The sequence below is a fragment of the Chrysochloris asiatica genome, unplaced genomic scaffold (assembly GCF_000296735.1).
Source record: "Chrysochloris asiatica unplaced genomic scaffold, ChrAsi1.0 scaffold00337, whole genome shotgun sequence".
NCBI classification, from domain to species: Eukaryota; Metazoa; Chordata; class Mammalia; order Afrosoricida; family Chrysochloridae; genus Chrysochloris; species Chrysochloris asiatica.
In genome coordinates this window covers 2,384,866-2,396,585 of record NW_006408855.1, presented here as the reverse complement: position 1 = coordinate 2,396,585, position 11,720 = coordinate 2,384,866, and the positions used below count along the sequence as shown (strand labels likewise).

At 39.9% G+C, this 11,720-nt stretch overlaps 1 pseudogene; it reads left to right on the top strand.

Annotated features, from left to right (window-relative positions):
• The window catches only part of LOC102824696, a 78,763-nt pseudogene that overhangs the window by 63,965 nt on the left and 3,078 nt on the right, over window positions 1–11,720 (top strand).

Sequence of the window (11,720 nt, the reverse complement as noted above, 5' to 3'; positions counted from 1 at the left end):
GCCTCTACGTAGATGTGATCAGGAAATGGGCTTCCCTTTTCACTCTTCTTCTTGAGAAATTCCAAGATGCCACTGTTGGTCGTTTTGAGGTAACTTAGCATTTGATTTTTGGCCTATTTCTTTTTTTGTCTGCTTGTCCCATTCCACAATCCCCATTCAGGCCTTTTTTCTAGTTATAAACAGTTCATGGCTGACTGTGGCCGTTTGTTTTTAATTGGAAACTGTATCTTTAAATTTCAAGGAGATCTGTGCCCATGGGTAGTAGAACCCTCCGAGGGTGGGGCTGGGGTGTCCACTAGCTCAGGCACCCGTATAGTCACCAGAATGGAGGTGCTCAGTCAGCAAGGGACCAATGAACAGATACCAAAAGAAAAGAATGTCCACACCATTATCTCTGCAGTTCTGCCAGGTGTCTGTGGCTGCTCCAATCCTTTCCCCGCTTGGTCTTACCCAAGATGGCAGCTTCTGGAGCAGCTGAGCATCCCGAACTAGAAAGCAATGGATTTCTTGCTTCTGCCCCAAATTACAATTTTTTAAATTGCCCCAAATTACAATTTTATAAAACTGTAAGCCTTCCAATTTTATAAATATCCCTTTATATGTGGTTCAGAGTTCTGGGATGATCCCCTGAGCCTGCTTGGTCAGGTATTCTGTGTTGTTGCTGACGGAGCTCCTTACTGCACTTCCAACTCGATCTGCCATCTTGTTTGTTCTTCCTGTACACATTCATTTTTATTTTATTTATTTATTTGCCATAAAAACACTAGTTAGAATAATACGTTAACCTATTTGTATAACTGATACTTTGGTAAGGTGTTTTTTTTTTTTTTTCTTAATTTGGACAAATCTAGGTCCAGAGCTAGTACTGCTTCTTCCTAATTTGATTAAATGAAAGTTAATTTCTGTTTATATAAAACTGGGGCTGATTTTACCTACCTTATTGTTGAAAGGCTATATCTAAAGCCCTTCCATAGGACCAGAGGCCTAGTAAGCATTCTAACTCATGCACTAATTTAGTATGAATGAGAATCAGTTGTCTTTAGAATGTTATACCTCGAGATTTTACTTCCTTAATGTAGACTAGACAGAAATCAAATTGACTACATCCGTGGAAAGAGAAGGTGGATAAGCTCCATATCATCAGCCAAAACATGGCCAGGGGCAGATTGTGGAACAGACCATCAGTTGCTCATATGCAAATTCAGACTAAAGCTAAAGAAAATGAGAACAAGTCCACTAGAGCCAAAATATGACCTTGAATATATCCCACCTAAATTTAGAGATATTTGAAGAACAGATTTGATACATTAGACGCTAAAGACCAAAGATCAGAAAAGTTTGGGGATGACATCAAGAACATCATGCAGGAAGAAAGCAAAAGGTCATTAAGAAGACAAGAAAGAAGGAAAAGATCAAAAAGGATGTCAGAAGAGACTTTGAAACTTGCTCTCCAGTGTAGAGATGCTAAAGCAAATGGAAAAAGCGTGGAGGTACAAGAGCTGAACAGAACTTTTCAGAGGTCAGCTGAAGAAGACAAAGTCAAATATTACAACAAAATGTGCAAAGATCTGGAGTTAGAAAACCAAAAGGGAAGAACATGCTCAGCATTTCTCAAGATGGGGAAACTGAAGAGCACATTCAAGCCTCAACTTTCATTATTGAAGGATTCTCTGGGCCCGTTATTGGATGCTTCGGAAAACATAAAAGAAGATGAAGGAATACACAGAGTCATTGTACCCAAAGGAAATGGTCAATATTCAGCCACTTCAAGAGGTAGCCAATGATCCTGAAGGAAGAAGTCCAAGGTACATTGAAAGCATTGGCAAAGTACTAGGCACTAGGAAGTGATGGAATACAAATTGAAATCTTTCAACAAAGTGAATTGGCACTGGAGGCACTCACTCATCTATGCCAAGAAATTTGGAAGACAGCTAACTGGCTAACTGACTGGAAAAGATCTGTATTTGTACCCATTCCAAAGAGAGGTGACCCAGTGGAATGCAGAAATCATCGGGCAATATCTTTGACATCCCATGCGAGTAAAGTTTTACTAAAGCTAATACAGAAACAGCTGCAACCATCCATTAACAGAGAACTTCCAGAAGTTCAAGCCAGATTCAGAAGAGTATGTGAAACAAGTGATACCATTGTTGACGTGAGTTGGATCTTGGCTGAAAGCAGAGAATACCAGAAAGGTGTTTATCTATGCTTTATTGCCTATGCAAAGGCCTTTGATTATATGGATCATGACAAGCTATGGACATTGCAAAATATGAGTATTACGGAACACTTAATTGTGCTCATAAGGAATCTGTACATAGACCAACAGGCAGTTATTCTAACAGAACATGGGAACACCGAATGGTTTTAAATTAGGAAAGGTGTGAGACAGGGTTGTACTCTTTCATCATACTTATTCAACCTGTATGCTAAGCAAATACCCCAAGAAGCTGCATTATATGAAGAAAAACATGGCATCAGTATTGGAGGAAGACTCATTAACAGCCTGTGACATACAGATGATACAACCTTGCTTGCTGAAAGTGAAGAGGACTTAAACTAGTTAACTGATGAAGATCAAAGACCACAGCCTTCAGTATGGATTGCATCTCAGTGTAAAGGAAACAAAAATCCCCACCACTGGACCAATAAACGACATTCTTATCAATGGAAAAAAGATTGAAGTTGTCAAAGACTTCATTTTTCTCGGATCAACCATCACCACTCATGGAAGTAGCAGTCAAGAAATCAAACGATGTATTGCATTAGGAAAATCTGCTGCACAAGACCTTTTTATTTAAAGTATTAAAGAGTAAAGATGTCAGCTTGAGGACCAAGGTGCGCCTGACCCAAGCCATGGTATTTTCAGTCACCTCATATGTATGTCAAAATTGGACAGTGAATAAGGAAGACCGTAGAAGAATTGATGCATTTGTGTTATGGTGTTGAAGGAGAATATTGAAAGTACCATGGGCTGCCAAAAAAGCAAATAGATATACTTTGGAAGAAGTATAGCCAGAGTGTTCCTTGGAGGCCAGGATGGCCAGACTTCATCTTTCATACTTTGGCTATATTGTCAGGAAGGACCAGTTACTGGAGAAGGAGATCATGTTTGGTAAGGTGGAGGGTCAGAAAAAAGAGGAAGACTCCCAGCGAGATAGATTGGCACGGTGGCAGCATCAGTGGGCTCAAGCGTGGCAACAATTGTGAGGTTGGCCCAAGACCAGGCAGTGTTTTGTTCTGTTGTGCATAGGGTTGCTATAAGTTTGTGCCAACTTGATGGCACCTAACAACAACAAATGTAGAAATATTCCCCTAACTTTAAGCAACATTTAAAGCAAATATTCAAAATTTCTCATTAGCTTAAACGATCCTTTTTAGGATTTCAGAAGCTTTCCTCAAAGCAGACCCCTACATAGAGATTACAGGTGCTGAAGGAAAAAAGTACCACATTTCTACAGCAATTGATGACATGGAAGCCTTTACTAAACTGACAGGTAAGAGCTAGAAGGTAACATAAGTGGTCCAGCTCAAAGAAAATATAACTGCCTCTAGCTTACAAATGAGTTGTTTTCCAAACATTGAAATGTATTTCTGATTCTCAAGTGGTTATATACTTTTCGATTTGCGTTTTAGCTCTGCCTAGCACAAATGAGGTGACCTTGACAAAGTAATTTAACCTTTCTGAACCTTTGTTTTCTCATCTTATAAAATGGGGGAAGGGATCCTTAACACATACTTTTGTTTTGACTCTTAAATGAAGCATGTTTTCGTTGTGTGCTGTTGAGTTGATTTTGATTCATAGTGACCTAATGTGACGGAAGACCATAGAGGAATGGATGCATTTGAGTTATGTGTTGGAGAAGCATATTAAAGGTACCATGGACTGCCAAAAACATAAACAAATCTATGTTGGAAAAAGTACAGTCAAGTGCTCCTCAGAAGCCAAGATGGCCAGACTTCATTTCTCATACTTGGGATATATTATCAGGAGGAACACATCTCTGGAGAAGGACATCTTGGTTGGTAAAGTGGAGGATCAGTGAAAAAGCGGGAGACCCCCAACAAGATGAATTGACACAGTGGCAGCAACTGAGAGGATAACACAGGACTGGGTGGTGGTTCGTTCTGTTGTACCCAGGGTGGCTATGGGTCAGAACCAACTTGACTGCACTTAACAACAACAATCTTTACAAGAACAGATCATCAGGTCTTTACTCCCGAAGAGCTCATAGTAGCTTCTAACTACTGACCTTTGGGTTAGCAGCTAAGCACTTAACCACTGTACCACCAGGGATTCTACTTGAAATCTCCGAATCCTCTGCTTTTCAAAACTTTAACATCATTTCTCTTTTATGAAAACCTAGTTACTGTACCTATTTTCACTAACTGAAAGAAATCTGAAGAAGACTTTCACTTTTATGAAAAAAGGCAATAGCATTCAGCATTTGTTTTGCATCTCTTCATCAGGATCCAGTTCTAACGATTTAGCCTATAAAGTTATATTTACATGTAAACTATCTTCTTTTGATCGAGGAAATTAATTACAGTTTGGGCTCAGATGACTAACCTTCAAATGTTATACATTTAAATGTGGCTCAAGACTAGTAAAGAGACCTTGCTCACCGTTGAGTTTCCACAACACCCACACTGGTTTTCATTCTGCTCAGGAGATGGTGATCAGGTACTTAGATATTGCAGCAATGTCTGATTGTAAGTGCTTTGTAAGTGTGCTGTTGTGTGCACCTAACCCTACAGAATAGTTAACAAGTGAATACAAGTTCTCGCCCTCAGATCACACTGATTTAAGTGATCTTTACTTCTTTACCTCATTAGCTCCAGGTGCAAAATCCCAGAGAAGAGATTAGGTCACATCTTGATGCATTCTCCACAAGAGTATGGGAGAAGAAGCAATACGACCATTCCACCTCTCTTTTGAGGCAGGGAGAATCTTTCTCTTTTACATATTCTGAGAAATGTTGTTAGCTGCTGGCTAGTTAAGAGCCCCTGGGTGGCTTCAAACCATTGAGCTTGAGGTTAGCAGTCAGTCTCAATGGTTTGCTCTAAACAGGCTCCTCAAGTAATCTAAGTGCCTTTGACTACATTACCTTAAAGGATTCGAACCATCAGGATCTCCATTACCTTTGCTGCTTTCTAAAAGTCAGCTCACCCTGCTTTGCTGCTTTCTAAAAGTCAGTAGAAATTTGATTCACAATCTCTACTTTCTTTCATTTATTGGTTGGTTTGTTTTTGGAATGTTTTTCCACATTTTATTAGTAGCACACAGCAGTGTTGAAGAATTTTATAGTAAGCCTCTATATGTCTACCACCTAATTCTACCATTTCCTATATTACTTACCTATCTGTTTACCATCCCTTTTATCCATCCATTGTTGTGGTTAAGTGCCGTCGAGTGGGTTCCAACCCATAGTGACCCTGTATAGGGTATCCAAGGAGCAGCTGGTGAGCTTGAACTGCCGACCTTGCAGTTCAGACAACTTTGCAGTCCTGTGCACTAACCCACAGCGCCACCACACCAGCACTCCCATCTATTAGTCTATTTAATTTTTAATGCATTTCAAAGCAAACTGAAGACATTAGTACATTTTACCCTGAATTCATTAGCATGCATATTAACTAAAGATGAATCATTATTTATAGTTTTTTTTTCTTTTGATGTAAAATTTACATTCAGTTTGTACTAACGCATATTTACTAGAGTTTTGACAAATGCAAAGTATAGAACATTGTCTTTTCAGAGCTCTGTAGTATTTAGGGGTTGAAGGGTTATGATAACTAAACTTTTCAAATGTTTCATAAAAATTGCCTATAGAGAGAGAGAGAGAGACAATGCATACACAAATGTGGGAACATGGTAACAATTGTTGAATTGATGTGAATGGTATAAGATAAAGGATATTTTATTTGGGCATTTTCCATAGAAAAAACTAGAGGAAAAAGATAAGTTTGTAAAACCGTACACAAATAATATATGAGACCACTATTATAAAAAGTCAAGAAAAGGTTTTTATACTGAATAAATATTCTTTGATGGTTATCAGGTATAGAAGGGGGATGGGAGAGCAAATCACTAACTAGTGGGTACACATATATTAACTTGATCGTAGGAAAGGCAAAATACTAAATAAAAAACAAAATTACCTTCTAGTATCATCATACAAAGTCCTACTGTGGCATTACAGGTTAATGCACTGGACTGCATGGCTGGTTTGAACCCACAGATTAGTGGTTTGAATCCACCAGCTGCTTCTTGGAAACCCTATACAGGCTCGCTATGAGTTGGAACCAACTCAGTGGCACTGCTCAACAACAGTATCATCATAGAATGCAACCTGTTAAAACTTTGTATTGAGGAAATTTACCAAATTTCATGTACCTATCACTTAGCATCAACATTTATGCATTTTGCCTTATCTACTTCATCCATTGGCTTCTGTCAGACTTTTGAGTATTTTAAAGCAGATACCAGACGTAATTTTGTTTATAATTACTTAAGTATCACTTACTTTAAAAATCCAAGTGTAACAACAGTAAAATTAATTCATCCCTATCTATGTTACCGAGTCCCTGTGTGGTGTTGTGGGTCAATGTGCTGGACTGCAAAGTCGGTATGAACCAAAAGGTCAGCAGTTCAAGCTCACCAATAGCTCTTTCAAAACCCTAAACAGGGTTGCTATGAGTCAGAACTGACTCAGCAGCACTGAACAACAGCAATGTATGTACCATTGTGATAGGAGTCTTGGTGGTGTAATGGTTAAGCACCTGTTGCTAACCAAATTATCAGTGGTTGGAACCCACCAGCAACTCTGTGGGAGAAATATGTAACTTATTGGGCAGTTCTACTCTCTCCTATGGAGTCCTGGTGTGATGCTATGGGACAATGCACTGGACCACAAGGTCAGTTTGGACTGCAAGGTCTGTGGTTTGAACTCATCAGCAGCTCCTTTGAAACCCTGTGCAGGATCACTATGGGTCGGAACTGACTCAGTGATGCTTAACAACAACAGCAACAACTCTGCCCCATAGAGCCTCTGTGAGTCGGAATCTACTTAATTTAAGAAGCCCTGATGACACCGTAGTTAAGTACTTGGCTGCTAAGTGAAAGATTTACCAGTTCAAATACACCAACTGCTCTGTGGGAGAAAGATGTGGCAGTCTACTTTGTAAAAATGTCCAGACTTGGAAATCCCATGAGATGGTTCTACACTGTACTGTCAGGTCACTATGAGTTGGAATTAACTTGAATACAATGGAGTATGCATCCATCACCTTGCTTCAACAGTCGACTCGAATGAATGAACCCTCCTACTGGATTATCTTGAGTAAATCTAAAACACTGACCAGAATGTGTTTTAAAACAATTGTTCCACTTTAATCTTCTAAAAACACTTCTGATTGTATATCGTGTATCTGGTATCTGTAATATATTTTTAAAGCTTGGTTGTTCATTTTAATATAACTGATATTTCTTAAATGGTAGATAACATGTTTCTGGAGATTTTACACTCCACTGATCCCAAATTGGATCCAGCACGAGAGATCTTAAAAAAAATTGAATGCCGCAAACTATACAAGTATGTGGGTCAAACTCTTCTGCCAGTGGGACTTGAAAAGATTAAAAGGGTAAGTGAGTTGTCACACACCTTCCCATTATCTTTCCATCTCTGTCTTCCAAGAGAAACCCATGAACCCGCTGTCTGATGCTGAAGGGAAAAGAAAGGAAAGTCAAATATGAAAATCACTCTAATAAACCCTTTACATTCATTCTCATTTAATCTTTGCAGAATGTAATGTTCTTGGGCCTGTTTTACAGATGGGTAAACTCAGGCTTGAGAGAAATTATATAATTTGCTCACAGAAGCACATTTAGTGAGCCAGGATTCAAAGTTGGGTCTTGTTGTTGTTGTTGTTGTTGTTGTTAAGTGCCATCGAGTCGGGTCCGACCCATAGCGACCCTGTACAGGGTTTCCGAGGGTGTAAATCTTTACGGGAGTAGAAAGCCTCATCTTTCTCCCGCGGAGCGGCTGGTAGTTTCGAACCACTGACCTTAAGGTTCGCAGCCCGATTCGTAACCACTACGCTACCAGAGCTCCTTAACTGACTCCAAACCTTTCCTTTGCCTGAAGCTTTGTCTGAGTGTAAATGCAGGAAAATAAGGAGAAGGATCCTCAGACTAAGGTACTTGGAGTGCTGACTTGGCACTGTGTTGCGCTAAACCGCAAGGTCAGTTTGAACTACACGGTTGGCAGTTCAAGCTCACCAGCTGCTCCTCAGCAACCTTATACAGGGTCTCTATGAGTCGAACCGGCTCGACGGCACTTAACAACAACAACAATATGACCTTCATTGAGACTCTGAGGACCTGCTTCTAGCTGCTTGACTTCTTCCACCGCCTACTGGGTTCTCCTGACTGCACAGATCTGTCTTCTCTGCTCCCAGCACCCATTCTCCCCTCTTGCTGTTGAAGGTCTTTCTCTGCCAGAAAGCCAGTAACATGAGTCATACTTCTACTTCATACGCTCTACTTCCCAAGACTTCTTGATTCACATTTTATCTCATTCTGTCTACTAATATTTTGATACCACTTATTTGCAGAATATGAAAGTGGTTTATTTAAAGGATAGCAAAGGCAGCAGTTATATATTTGTCAGGACTAACTACCCACTTTTTTCTAGGAAAGTCTCATTTTTACCACACAGACACCTTTTGTGGCATAAACACTGTATAGTAAAAAACTTGGAGTTCTAACATGCAGAGTCTTGTCTTTTCTAGGAAAACTATCAGTGCTTTTCACAGGAGATTGCTAATGTAAAACCCAATGTATCGCTAGAAGCTAAACTGAAGGCTGAAGATTTGATAGTGGATGTAAGTACCAAGGCTGGTAAGATGATAAGTAAAGATAAAGCCCCTACTAAGATAAAAGTAGTACATGTTCTCACTATGGAAAATTGGGAAAAAACAGTTTTTAAATTTTCTGTGGCATATTCGATCAATATTTTTAATATAGTTGTGCTTATGTGGCTAAATGTTCCCCAAAATACCAAACCCACTACTAAGTCAGTTCACCACTTAACAGTACTACAGGATAGAGCTTCCTCATAGGATTTCCTCAGCTCTCACCTTTACAGGAGCAGATCAATAGCCGCTAAGCTGGTAGATTCAGACTTCTGGCCTTTCAGCTAGCAGTTAAGCGTTTAACCATTGTGCCACCAGGGCACCTTGAACCTCTGCTAGATTTCACGGCATATTTTGCTTTGTTTTGGTAATTCTTTTAACAAATACAATTACTGAAACCTGCGAGAACCAGAACCACTGGGACTGCCTTGTTTTTCCAGCCTCACGTGTTTTCTGGTACTTACTACCACTTTTCTACCGCTTTTTAAAAGAATTCTACTCCTCAAAAATACCCAGTGAGTTTTCCTTCTCTGAAAGGTTTCTGCCTTTCACAGGTTCTGCCTTTCACAGATTTTGCTATTTGTTCACTCTCAATCTAAGCCACGTGGTCTATAGGTCCTGGAAATGTATCAAAAATCTGTTTTATCTATAGTGCTCAGCACAGTGACCACCGGTAATAGGTGTGCAATATGTAAATACTTTATTTTCTCCCAGATTTCAAACCACAATCCCTGTGGGCTGTGCACCAGAGTTATTTTTATTCCACTCTGAGCCACTTAGCAGTACCCTGGCTTCTGAACCCCCAAAGAGCCAGCTCCTTTTCCTGTGATGCTTCTACACCCTGAACTCTGTTCTCGTGGGTATTATGAAAGTGATCACCTACTTATTGCTTATATTAAGGTTATCAACATGGACTATGGAATGGAAGAGAAGAACCCTATTGATCATGTCCACTTCTATAGTAAGAATAATCCCAATACAGCAGTCAAGATTCCTAAAGAGACGGTAAATATCTACTTTGTTGTTAAGTGTTCTTCTTACTATGAGTCTGTTCTGACTCATAGTGACCCTATACAGGATTTCCAAAGAGTGGCTAGTGAGTTTGAACCACCAATCTTGTGGTTATTAGCTCAGTGTTATTCTACAGCACCACACCAGGATTTCAGGTGTCTACTTAGGTAAAATATCTATGCCACAGTGACATTTGGCACATCATTACAGTAATTTGCATTTTATAGCAGGTTTGGTTCTTTTTTTCCTTAAACTTTTTGTGAATTGGGGGAAGGTTTAATAGAGCAGGTAACTTTTTCATCCAGCAGCTCATACACAGTCCCGATACTTCACCATCCCTTAGGTCACTTCTCCCTGTGTTTCCTGATTCTTTTCCTTTCCTAACCATTCTGACCTTTGTTCTTGGGCAAATACTACCCTTTGGATCTAAAATGATTGATTTTATGCCTCCCTACTGTTATTGTTCAAGGAGCTCTGGTAGCTTAGTGGTTATGAGTCAGGCTGCTAACCTCAATGTCAGCAGTTCAATATTACCTATGGTTCCTCAGGGGAAAGATAAAGCTTTCTGCTCCCCTAAAGATTTACAGCCTCAGAAACCCTGTATAGGGTTGCTGTGAGTCGGAACCGACTCCACGGCACATAGCCACCACCACTGTTACTGGTCACCCTATAAACTTGTTTACTATTTGGATGAAATTGAGCCACAGGTGTGAGTTCAGTTCCAGGTCTGAAGAATAACTAAGGACTCTTCAGGTTTAGATTCTAAAGTCAGTGTGTAAAAGGAAAATAATGTCTATCTTTAAAATGAACATATACCTGATTTTATATATAGTTATATAATACAAACCTTTAATCTTCTTAATTTGCATAAAACTGTAGGATGTTTTGCAATGTGAGGACTGTCATAAATTATTTTCTTTGGATTATGATTGGGTAAAATAGCAAAACAATGGGGGTACTTTTAATATAGCCTCAAGAATGCTGTTTAAGAGTTTTGGGAAAGTTGAGTTCAGGGTGATAGTAAATCTTCTCTTCCTTCACAAGGTTTCCCAGCTTCTGCCTGAGAGGTTTGCAGAGCAGCTGATTCGACTGTACTGTAAGAGGACTGATAAGAAGAGTTTGGATGCTGCAAAAGAACATTTCATTCAATGGTGCTCAGACAGAGGCTTCATCAAGCCAGACGTGGTTAGTTATTAGTCACATACTGTGTACAATTTTGTATTTATAAGTAAAAACCAGAAGAGATCCTTTATCCTTTGAAAAGTTCTCTTTCAAATTATAGTCACCTAGAGAGGACTTCCGGCGCTTCCCTGACCAGGCAGCTCAGGTAGGGCAGTCTTGGGGAAAAGGGGCAGAATCGCACATAGGAAACCTCTGTCTAGCAGACAGATAGCCTTTGAACAAACATAAGATCTTATATTTCAACATTCTGAACTTGTTTTTTTAAAAGATCAAATTGCTGAGGAATTACAGGCATTTGAGCTTTTATCTGCCTGCACGCAGCTCCCGCTTCCACGCCCACACTGGCGAGTGCCTCTGCCCCCTGCAGACCTTGGAATGCAGGGCTAGAGCAACCCCACTTAGAAGGCTGCATTTCCAGAGAAAAGGAAGCATAAACTAACAAAGCCGAACAAATAGAGAGGGATATTGGCACAGATATCAGGAAATTTGGGGTACCCATGGTACAGAGAGACTGAGAGAGGCATTTGTTACATCATCAAATACGGATACTACCTCCCTGCAGTGATGGAGTGATGAAGTGACTGGGGACTTTGGACCCAGAGAGGGAAAGG